We start from the raw sequence: 11450 nt of genomic DNA, 5'->3' as shown, positions 1-11450 counted from the left end.
TGCGCGCCCCCGCGCTCGAGGCGGCCGGGAACGGAGTTTGCGGCTCCCGCATCCCGCGCCCTCGCAGGAGGAAGCGCCTTTGTCAGGAGCCGGCTCGGCGCGCCCTCCCCCTCCACCCCGGAGCCCTGCGCGCCGCGGCCAAGTCCTAGCCCCGCGCCCCGCGCAGGGCCGCCTGCTGCGGGAGGGGAGCTCCGCGGGGGCGGGGAGGAAGAGGGAAATGAAAGAGAAACAAAGGGGGAGGTGGGCTTCTCTTTTGTTTGTGCGAATCTGCTAACTTCTTTCTCCTTCCTTACATAACGCAGACTTCCAAGTTAGTCATTCTTTTTATTGTTGTGATTATTGTCATCTTCTCTGCGTGTCTCTCGAATTTCCTTTCATCTCTGGATCTCAGAGCGTTTAAAAACACTAATTAATTACACCTTCGGGGTCCCTACGGAGCAAGTTAATACGCCCGTATTCCTAAGTGGGTAAACTGAGGTACGGAAGATCTCTCTAATTGATGGATACTCTTCATCGTCCCCCGCGCCTGGTGTCTGAGGACCTGAAAGCATTTATGAGTAAGAACTCGGTCTCCAATGCCCCGTGGAAAAGTTAAAGATGCTCATTTTAGTTAAAGGTTAACAAAGTCTAAAAGAAGCCTGGGTAATTGCTAGGTAGCTCAAACAATAATTCTTCTTGCATAGTGTTTGAATCTTAAAACCTCAAAGAACTCTTGAAAAATGCTTCGAGTGTGGAAAATACTGTAAATCATAAACCCACCTCATCATCTACTTTTATTTTTGTACATGCAGGTCTCTTATGAGGCAGGAGGGCAGTGATGGGGGGCGAGAGGACAGAGTTGTGGGGGGGGGGTATGTAAATTTGACAGATTTTAATCACTACACTCGAGGAAATGTGTCTTGGTTTTAACAGCATCAACCTTCCCATCGTTTAGTCGTCGAACAGTATGTTAACAAATAATTGAGTGAGCATTTTATTCATAAGGTGCTCAGTGTGCAAAGGACTGAAGCTTTCAGTGTGTGAAAAGGTCATCTGTTTGCTTTGGTTCAAAGGCTGTGTACTTTTCCTCCTTGCAAAAATGTTATTTTGTTTTCATAGCAGCTGATCTTTTGTTTCAGAAATGGCTTTGTCTTTGTCTTTTTCTACTTTGAATATATATTATCTGAGGAGAGATGTAAGGTTTGTTGTTTTTTTTTTAATTTGCATTGTAGTGTGAATTTAAATTTTTGAATTGTGGAGAAAGTTCAGTTTCTTCAGTTCTTCTGTTTCAGCTTATGTTTTCTTTAAAACAGGAAATGTTTTCTCAAAGTGACCAGATTTACATCTCTCAAAACATTCTCTTTATTGTGCAAATAGCTCATATGAATTCCTTTTGTTTTGCTTTTTCACACCACAGCCTCTTCTGGAGGAAAATGCTTAACTCTGAGGACAAGTTTATTTTGGTAGTTGAACCAAACTGGATGGTACCTAAAATGTAAATCAAGCATCGTTTCTGCTAGTTATTTCCTGACATGAATAATGATCAGAACTGTAGTGAATAGTTTTTACTTATTCTAATTACTGTTGAATTTAATTTTTTGTGGTATAGTTGACCCAGATTTTAGATTCTGGTGGTTCCATCAGAAAAGGAAAGTTAGACATTTGTTACTTTGATTTGTCTCTCAAATCCTCTAAGCTATCCCCATCCTGTATGATGTTTAAAGAGATCTAGAGTTTAAAACAAATGATTGGAAACAGAACAGTTAAATGTACGGGAAGTTGCATGTAGTGAAGTGTTTTTAATGCCTCATCTAATAAGTTTACACTTTTTAAAGAGAAAACGGTCACTTAGGTTTTCATTAATGTTTTAGAGGTGCTGTAATGAAATAATAGTGGTATTTATTGACTTAAAAAAAAGACCTAAAAATTGTGCCTTAGTGACAGATTTGGGGGTGTGGGGGAAAATCTGCTCTTTTTAAAATGGTCATTTCAGTGACCTTGCAGTTAGTTATGTTGAACTTTTTCTGTAGCTTTTTCAGCCAAACTTACCAGAGGCGTTTATATTTTAAGGAAGCTACTACCACAGACATCTTTGCTCAATCAGTGGAGTCCAGAGGCAAAAGTTACGTTGACTGGCAAAGGCTGGCACTGTAGGTTTCCTGAGATCTTTGGGACCCCTTAATGAAATGGAAGAAAAGTACAGGGCAGGGGACTGAGTCTGATACTGCTGAATACTAAACACATGTTTCAAGGGGAAGCTTCTTTTCAGGTTGTCAGAATGTCACTTGTATGCTCAGAGTCTTGTCATTCAGATTATGCATATTGGAATTGTCCAGTGGGTCAGATGAAGAGGACTTTCTATGCTAATCCTGCTTTGTGAACAACTGGTTGCAGACAGAAACTTCTGGAGTTGATTTTAAGCCCAGACTTAGAATTGAAAGCTGTCTTTTTTTTTTTTTAATGTTTATTTATTTTTGAGAGAGAAAGAGAAAGAGAGCACATGTAGGGGAGAGGCAGAGAGAGAATCCCAAGGAGGCTTCGCGCCCCAGCACAGAGCCTGAAGCTGGGCTCAAACCCATCAACCAAGAAATCATGACCTGAGCCAAAATCAAGAGTTAGATGCTTAACCAACTGAGCCACCCAGGTGCCCCGAAAACTCACTTTCTAGTATTCTCACACACATAGATCTCACCATAGCACATCAATATAGATCTATCCTAGTATTGATGAAATCAGAAAAGCTTTTACGGGTTACTTTATTTTATATATTTTAACTGTACAGTATATATTAAAATTTCAAAATGACAGGTATATGATGGCATTAAGATGGTTCCAGGACTTTCTTTGCAAAAATCATGTTATTCCAAAAGTTACATTTATGTCTTTTAATTGAAGAGACTAAAACAAATTTAAAAGTCATTTGAAAGAAGGAAGAAGGAAATCAACAGAAAGAAAGAAACATGATGAAGATGTTTTTTAAAAGTACAATGTAAAAGATTCCTGTCATTATATAAGGGACAAAATTGTAGCTAAAGTCTATAAACAGTGAATTCCACTTAGCACTTTCTATTTATAGATTTCAAGCCATCTTTTCCAGATTTCCTCTAAATATATTATACAGGAAAAGTAAATAGAAATCATTCTTTCAAGGGATTTGGCTTGTTGGAGATTTTTTTTACACATGTGGTAGTGGGGGAGGGGCGGTTATTGTTTTTCTTTAAGTTTAACCTCTGCCAGAGAAGATTTTCCCCACACTAATGTGTGGAAATCTCAAAACAAGAAATATTGGTAACTGAAGAACTAGGTATAATTTTAAGTTATGCCACTAGCTTTTTCTTACATTATCTTGCAAGACCACTTCTTTTTCCATCCAAAAGTTGAAAATAATTGTCTATTTACACTTAGTAGGTCCTACGTATTTTTGTTATTGCTCAGTTAATTTGCCAGTAATAAAGACAAAGTACAAGATTTCTTGAATGAGGAGTGGCTCAGTCAGTTAAGCATCCAACTTTGCGTCAGGTCATGATCTCCTGGTTTCTGAGTTTGAATAAACCCCGTGTTGGGCTCTGTGCTGACAGCTCAGAGCCTGGAGCCTGCTTCAGATTCTGTGTCTCCCTCTCTCTCTGCCCCTCCCCTGCACATGCTCTGTCTCTGTGTCTCAAAAAATAAACATTGAAAAAAATTTTTTTCTTGAGTGAACATTGGGGAATTTCTGTTTTGTTTTGGTTTTTTTTTTTTAAATAGAAATAAATTATCAAAACATGAACATCTGATTGGAGCCTTTCAGTTAGCATAACTGAAATAAAGTTGAGGAAAAGAGATTTGTTAGATAATTAAAAGAAATGACTTGTAAATAAGTCTAAGAAGACATTAATTTTTCAGAATGTATACACAATGTTTTAGAATTTTTTTTGCCACAATAAACTATTTCAGAGAAATAGAATTCTACATAGTACTCCTTGCATTACCCCTGTAAGACTTTTATACACCTCAAAATACCATTTACAGAAAAATAGAGTGTGTTGTTGTTGCCTATAAAGGGGGAAATTCTGACATCTGTTATTCCCCAGTTAATCTTGACCATTCATGTAGGTTAAAAAAAGTTCTAAATTCAATACACATGTAATCTACTTACTTTTCAAAGAATTTATTACTGAACCTCTTGGGATGTTCTAATTCTAAAAATATGTAGTACCCCTAGTTTCCCACCATCTTCTGCAGTTTCTTTTTCTATCATTTTTTGGCTTTAATTTACTTTCTCCCCTAAATTGTCTAAAATAAGCTAACAAATGTTTACACATACTTGACAAGAAATACAGTCCTTTATTATGCTAAACTTCAGCTAAATTTCAACTTACAAGGGCCATTGACTCTGTTTTTGGAGATGGAAGTACACGTATTTAGAAAAGGGGAGATAAAGCAGGGAGAGCAAATAGGTTTCACCTTGGGTACCAAACCTGACTGCTTGGTAGTGGCCCCCTAGACTGTATTTAGAAAGCTGGGAGTCCCAGTTCAGACTCCACAGGAAAGACTGCTGTGATTCTGCTGTTGGACGGACAGTGGACTCTGGGCATGAATGCCAAATATTCAGTAAGTATTTATTGCATGTCTTTTATGTGTCAGGCACTGGTCTAGATGCTGATATCATTCACGCAAATTAAAATTAAAAGCTCTGCCTTATGGTGTTTACATTTCTAATAACAAGACGCAGGCAATACAATAAATAAAATATTTCATGTTTTAAGGATACATGACCTCATTTCCTCAAGAAATAAATAAGAAATATGAAAGAGAGAGAAAGCTCTAAGATTAAAAGAGACTTCAGAGACATATCTCTAAATGCATTATATGGACCTTAGATCCTGCTTTGAGCAGACTGTAAAATGATATTTATGAAACATTGGGGAAATTTGGACATTGGATAATAGATTAAAAGGAATTGTTAATTTTTGTAGGTGTGATAATGTATTATGAGTTTCAAACAAGCGTCCTTAACTTTTAGAGACCTAGTGTATTTATTAATTAAAATATCATGTGTGGGTTTTTGCTCAAATAATTTAGAGGAGAGAGGAGCATAGATGAAACAAGATTGGCCATATATTGAAAGTTGTTAAAGGTAGATGATGGATACCTGAGACTTCTCGTTTTCTCTCTACTTTTGTGTATGTTTGAAAATTTCTGTAACAAACAGTTTTATACACACACACACACACACACACACACAGGAGAAAATAAAGGAGTGAAGGGGGAAAGGGAACAGGTGGGATGTGACTCTGGGATAGAAGGAGGAGGCAGAACAGACTTCATTGAGAAAGACCTGAGGGAGGAGAGGGAGTAAGCCTTGCAGATAATCCTGGAGCAGGGCAGAGGCAGAGAGAACGGCATGTACCTTGGCCCTGAGGTAGAGGATCTTGACTAGAATGCAAGAAACTACAAGAAGACCAGTATGGCTGGGTCAGAGTGAGAAAGTAGCAGGAGATGGTGTCAGAAAGGTAAAGGGAGGGGCTAGGAGACCAGGTTGTGTGGGGTTTGATTAATTGCCCATCCTTGCTTTAAAGTAAGGACATTTAGGGGCGCCTGGGTGCCTCAGTGGGTTGAGCATCTGACTTCGGCTCAGGTCATAATTGTAGAGTTTGTGGGCTGGAGCCCTGTGTCGGGCTCTGTGCTGACAGCTCAGAGCCTGGAGCCTGCTTCGGATTCTGTGTGTCCTCCCTCTGCCCCTCCCCTGCTCATGATCTGTCTCTCTCGAGTCTTTCAAAAATAAATAAATGTTTAAAAACTTTAAAAATAATAATAAAGTAAGGACATTTATACACTTACCTAAAATATGTCTACTTTAGTCACCTTGGGAACTATCTATACAGTTACTTCAATGATACTATCATTACTCAAAACATTTTTGGAACTTTTTTTGTAATTGCCTTTTAAGCCGTTTAAGAGCTGCACATGAAAATAGCTCAGTACTATATATTTGCCCCTTGTTTTTAGGAAAAAAGGTATAGGGACATGATACTTCATTTATCAAGTATGACTCAGGATTTTGGACAGAAAGAAAATAAGAAATAACTTCAGGCTATTTCTAAAAATCAGATCCTCTCTAAGAAGGCAATTATGATTTCTTAAAAATGAGATCTACCCATAGACTGTAAAGGAGTTTTAATAATATTGTGGACAATTGGATAGCATCATTTGGAATAATGTTATACTCTGAAAGTGATATGGAAGAGACTGTTACACTTATTTAGATATTTACATTTTGTCTGATGCATTGAAACACATACACATATACACACAAGACTGTACACACATCTTAATAATTAAGTACTCAAAACAGTCATTGCAGATAAGTTTCTGTCCATGCATTCAAGACTGCAGAGATGGCATTTTATAATGTGATGAAGTTGTGTAACTTTTCTTGTTGCTATGGCATACACTAGGGGACTTGAAAGACTAGCACACATTTAGTATTGGAGACTAATCTGGCTCTCAAGTCTTATATTCATGCTTCATTTCTCAGGTTAATAGCTGCTTCCAGAACATGATGATTTCCCATAAAGAACTATATTTAAATCTTTATTATTATAGAAAAATTTATCTCATTCTTCAAATGTTTGAAAGACCCCCTCAAAAAAACCCCCCATAAATATGGATTTTAACAATCTTATACTCCTAGAACAGTATATATGTAGAGATTACTAGTTTTGAATGATTTTCCAAAAAGTGATTTAAAATCAATGATTTTCATTTTTTGTAGGAATAACTTTTCCAGCCTGAGAAACCTAAACTTATTTCAATGATTTTTTACTTTGTTCATAATATTGAATCAAGAAAATCATTTTTTTCTAGTTAATGATGCCTAATAGGAGGGTACAATATTTTCTTCTGTATTTTTAACCAGTAAAATGTAGTATTTAATGGGATTAAGTAGAATTTGAGGACTTTTAATATATAGTAAACTGCAGGGGTGCCTAACTAGCTCAGTCAATGGAGGATCCAACTCGATCTCGAGGCTGAGTTTGAGTCCCAGGTTGGGTATAGAGATTACTTTAAAAAAAAAATCTTTTAATAAAATAATTTGCATAAGGTGACCACTATGAATATAAGTATATAACAGTATAAGGAATACTTTAACAAAACTCCCTGTTTTAAACATTTTTCAGAAAATTCTGTAATTTACTCAGAGTTTTGGTCTGGTATATTTGTGTATGTGTGCATATAGATAGATAGCCAAGACCGTTCTTCATATACTGTATGTACTATCAGGATTGAGATGCTAGGCTGGATTATTTAATGTATTAGTTTATTTATTTATTTTGAGAGAGAGCAAGTATGAGTGGGGCAGGGGCAGAGAGAAAGAGAGGGAGAGAGAGTACCCCAAGCAGGCTCCACACTATCAGCATAGAGCCCAGCACCATGGGGCTTGATCTCATGAATGGTGAGATCATGCTCTGAGCTGAAATCAAAATTCATTCACTTAAATGGGCTACCCAGGGATCCCTATTTAATATGTTTTAAACACTAGCATATTAGCACAAGCACAGAGCCCATGTTTAATTCCTGAGTTTTCCGTTAATTCTGAAGGTATTTCCAAGCTATCTTTGATTTATCTGTAAACTACAATAAAAATGATAATAGTTTTTCATGAAGGACTTTGAAATTCTATGATGGGACCATGCTTATGTGTGGCTCATTTTAGAAATAGCTTTCAGTCTCTTGATTTGGTGGTAGGATTATGAATCTGTTTTTCATTTCCATTTTTATGAAATAAATAAGTGACTTATGATGGATGAGGAAGAGAAAGCGGGGAGAGGATGGGAAAGAAGGAAAGAAAAAAATTGTCTCTCACAAAATAGTAAATGTAACCATGGATAACTCTTATAACTTGTATCTACTTAATAGATCAAATGTGTAAAGTAAAGTAAAGTAGAGAATGGTAATAATAATACAACTTCCATTTCAAGAAAAAAACGTTGCTTTGTAAAAGGTACGTCTTAAATTTCATGGTGACTTAAACTTTGTGACCATGATAAAGCCTGTACTTATTTGGGGGAAATAATAATAAGGATGAATTGATAATAATACTAATAGTGGTGATGATGGTAATTAACAGTAAGGAAGGATTATCTGAAAATTCAGTCTATTAAGCTCTATAGGTTTTTGCAGCCACAGCTTCCAGGCTGTTTTCAACTTGTGCTTTCAAGATAAGTATATTCCACATCTCTGCCTCTCTCACTTCATCTCTTACTTTCTTTTCTTTTTTTTCTTATTTTTTTTTCTTACTTTCTTTTCTTCCTCACCTTGTCACTGGCTCTGTTTATCTTCCTTTGCTTGCTTTAGTGCCCATTGCTTTTTTACCATGTTTTCTACACATCTGCCATTTTTTATAATTATAAAGTGGGCCTGGAATGAATTCAGGGTCTTAAAGAAGTAACAAATAAAACACTCATTGCAAATATGACACTCAGCCTCTTTGTCGGTTTTACCTATTTAGCTTCCTTTAAACTTTTCTTTCTCCCTGTGTGTGTGTGTGTGTGTGTGTGTGTGTGTGTGAGAGAGAGAGAGACAGACAGACAGACAGACAGACAGACAGACACAGTGGAGAGATGGTATATCCCATCAGGGAGGCACTAAAAGATAACTGTGTGACACAGAGGATATAGTGCTTTTTGGACTGAATAATATAGGAAGCAGTAGTAAAGTCATTGATTTGAGAATCTCATGAGTTAATTCTGCATCCATCCAGAACCTATACTAAAACTAGCAAAATTTGATAGAATTAATAGCCTAGTGGAATTTCTAGCACTATTTTCAGCTCTTGATATATGTTGGCTTTTCCAAAAACATCAACCAGGGATTTCATCATCACTGTAATAATAGTTAATCATAAATGGCCTTGGAGAACTGTCTGGACATCTGTTAAGGTGCTTTTTGATTAACTGTTAAGAGGAAAAGATAGATCAATAATGTGGTAAAGAAGTTTATAACTTCTATGTCCTTTCATGGAATAAATTATAAGGTGATTGGTCCTGATTTTGCGATTTGTTAAGTACTCTTTGTAGTTTCAACGTACCAGTTGACATAATCTTTAGAAGGCACCACTGTAATTTTATTTTTTAACAATAAGTGAAAACAATTGGAGGTGCTTTGCTGGTTCCTCAAAACCTTAGTGTTGGATTCCTGGTTCTTGGCAGATAATATCCATGTTCCTCTGGGTTCTACCAAATTTACCTCATGTTCCTCTGAGTTCTACCAAATTTAATGAGCTACATGTACTGGAAGCACTAAAAGCTGATTTTCTTTAATTTTAGATTACAGTTACCATAATGGATTTTTCTTTGAATTGTTTCTCACCACTATTCTTTAAATTTACCAAAAGACCAAAACATCCAAATTACAAAACTAGTTAAGTTTATCATTCATGAGAAAACGTGTGGATGTGTGTTTCTTTTATAAAGTAGTTGTTGCTTCTGATTAGAAACCACAGTCACATAGACAAACTTCGTGTATCTGAAAGCTTTTTAGATTTACTTAACTGCTTTACTGTAATTTTCATCTAAAATGGGATGATTCAGCCTCTGAACTAAGTCCTGTCAGTTCACCAAAGAGCAATGAATTTTGAGTTAGTCTTTTACACTCATCATCCAAGAGCATATCTTTTATTTCAGTGGCACCAGACCTTTTTTTTTTATAATTCATCACTGATACTTAGGAAACAAAAAGAAAATCACATTCTGCTAAAACTTCTTGGTTATGTCTCTTTTAGAAATTGTATGCCAATTAATATGCTCTTAAAGACCAGTCTTTAAGGTCTTCAGGCAGAATTTGCCTCCTGAAGCTCTTTAAAATGGCTTCCAAGAAGCATTTGCTAGATTTCAGAACTGAGTAGGCTGTTAATGATTCAATATGCCCCCTCATTCTCCTCCTACTTCTTAAATTGAAAGCTCCTTCATAGCATCTAGGTGCCCTGAGTCATCATGGCTAACCTCTAAAGAAAAATTGTCACATGGAAAAACTTACCATAAAGTAAAATTGTCAGAAAACCATCTGAGTCATAGATCATTCATTGATCACAGTGATGGCAACCTAGAGATTGTGGACTTCATTTAAAGCTTTGTATTTACATGTAAGTTTTGTTACAGGACTTGTAAATTAAGAGGACTTGTTTATTATTCTCAGTTTTTAATTGGTTTGATTTTTGCTATTACATATAAAGGATTTTATATTGAATAAATGTATCAGAGAGGAACACCAGGAGGATTCAGGATAAAAACCAGTATACCAGAAGTTAAGAGACTTAGCGTTCTGGTCCATTTATTTAGTATGCACCGCATAGATTTCATTTAACCTCTCTGGACCTTAGTTTCCTCATCTTTGCAAGGTCAGCAACTCTGTGATTGCCCTCTTTGGAACCAACCCATGACAGGTATAGCTAATAGCTGACCCCATCCCAGCTTCATCCTCCCTTCTTGGTACTGCACTGTCAGCAGCTATATAGTTGGCATTCTTGATGAAGTTTGTCACCTCAACCTTATAAAGTCCCCTCCCATCTCCATGATTCCATGAGTTTAAATGACTTGCCAATAGACAATCTCTCTCTCCTTTCTGAGCCTTTACTGTTTTTTTACATTGAACATTCAGAATTGAAACTTATTCTGTGTAGTCAGAGATGGCATGTTTATGTTTTGTGTAATTCCATAGACTGAGTGTTTGCGTCCCACCCCTACCCCCCAAATTCATGTGTTGAAACCTAATCCCTAATATGATGGTATTTGGAGGTAGGACCTTTGGGGGAAGAGGTTACGTCATGAAGACAGAGCCCTCATGAATGACATTCGTGACCATAAGACTCCTGAGAGACCCCTCACTCTGTCAGTGTGAGGACACAGTGAAAAGATGATCATCTAGGAAGGAGGCCCTCACTTGACACTGAATCTGCCAGTGTTGATCTGGGATTTCCCCACTCTCCAGGACTGTGAGGAATAAATCTCTGTTGTTTATAAGCCATCCAGTCAGTCTGTGGTATCCTGTTCGAACAGCCCACTGGCTAAGACATATCATGATGTTAAACACAAATACTGGAGAAAATTCATGGGAACACTTAAAATTCCTAGTGGAGTGGAAACATTCAAAGTGGTTAGTGATGACTTGATTTAAACTCCTTTCAGTTCCTAAATGTTTCTATGGTAGAGCTTCAGGTTAGTGAGGTTCCAAGTGATGTGTGTGTTTGAAGGGCACATATGAAGCAGAATGAATACTAGACTGAGAGGCAAGCATTCTAACTCTGCAAACTTGTTTAACCTGGTTAGTGTCTTGTCTGTGTAATAGTATCAGACCCCTGCTTCTCAAACGTTAATGTATTATGCAGATTACCTGGGGGTCATATTGAGATGTGTATTCTGATTCTCTAAGTCTGGATGAGGCTTTGAAATTCTCTGTTTTTAACAGGCTCCCAAATGTGTTCTTGCTGTGTA

General features: G+C 37.0%; 1 protein-coding gene across 2 annotated transcripts in view; it reads left to right on the top strand.

Moving 5' to 3' along the window:
- PELI1 (pellino E3 ubiquitin protein ligase 1) overlaps nucleotides 1-11450 on the top strand; it is a 55564-nt gene that overhangs the window by 569 nt on the left and 43545 nt on the right. The window contains exon 1 of one of the 2 annotated variants that reach the window (XM_029937471.1): nucleotides 483-557. The exons of the other annotated variant lie outside the window; for it this stretch is intronic. The gene's annotated coding sequence lies outside the window, so the exon portion shown is untranslated. Of the gene's footprint in view, nucleotides 1-482; nucleotides 558-11450 lie in introns of those variants that run through there. 2 annotated transcript variants of the gene reach the window in all.

Source organism: Suricata suricatta, chromosome 4, assembly GCF_006229205.1.
Source record: "Suricata suricatta isolate VVHF042 chromosome 4, meerkat_22Aug2017_6uvM2_HiC, whole genome shotgun sequence".
Lineage (NCBI taxonomy): Eukaryota > Metazoa > Chordata > Mammalia > Carnivora > Herpestidae > Suricata > Suricata suricatta.
This window is presented reverse-complemented; position numbering and strand designations above follow the sequence as displayed.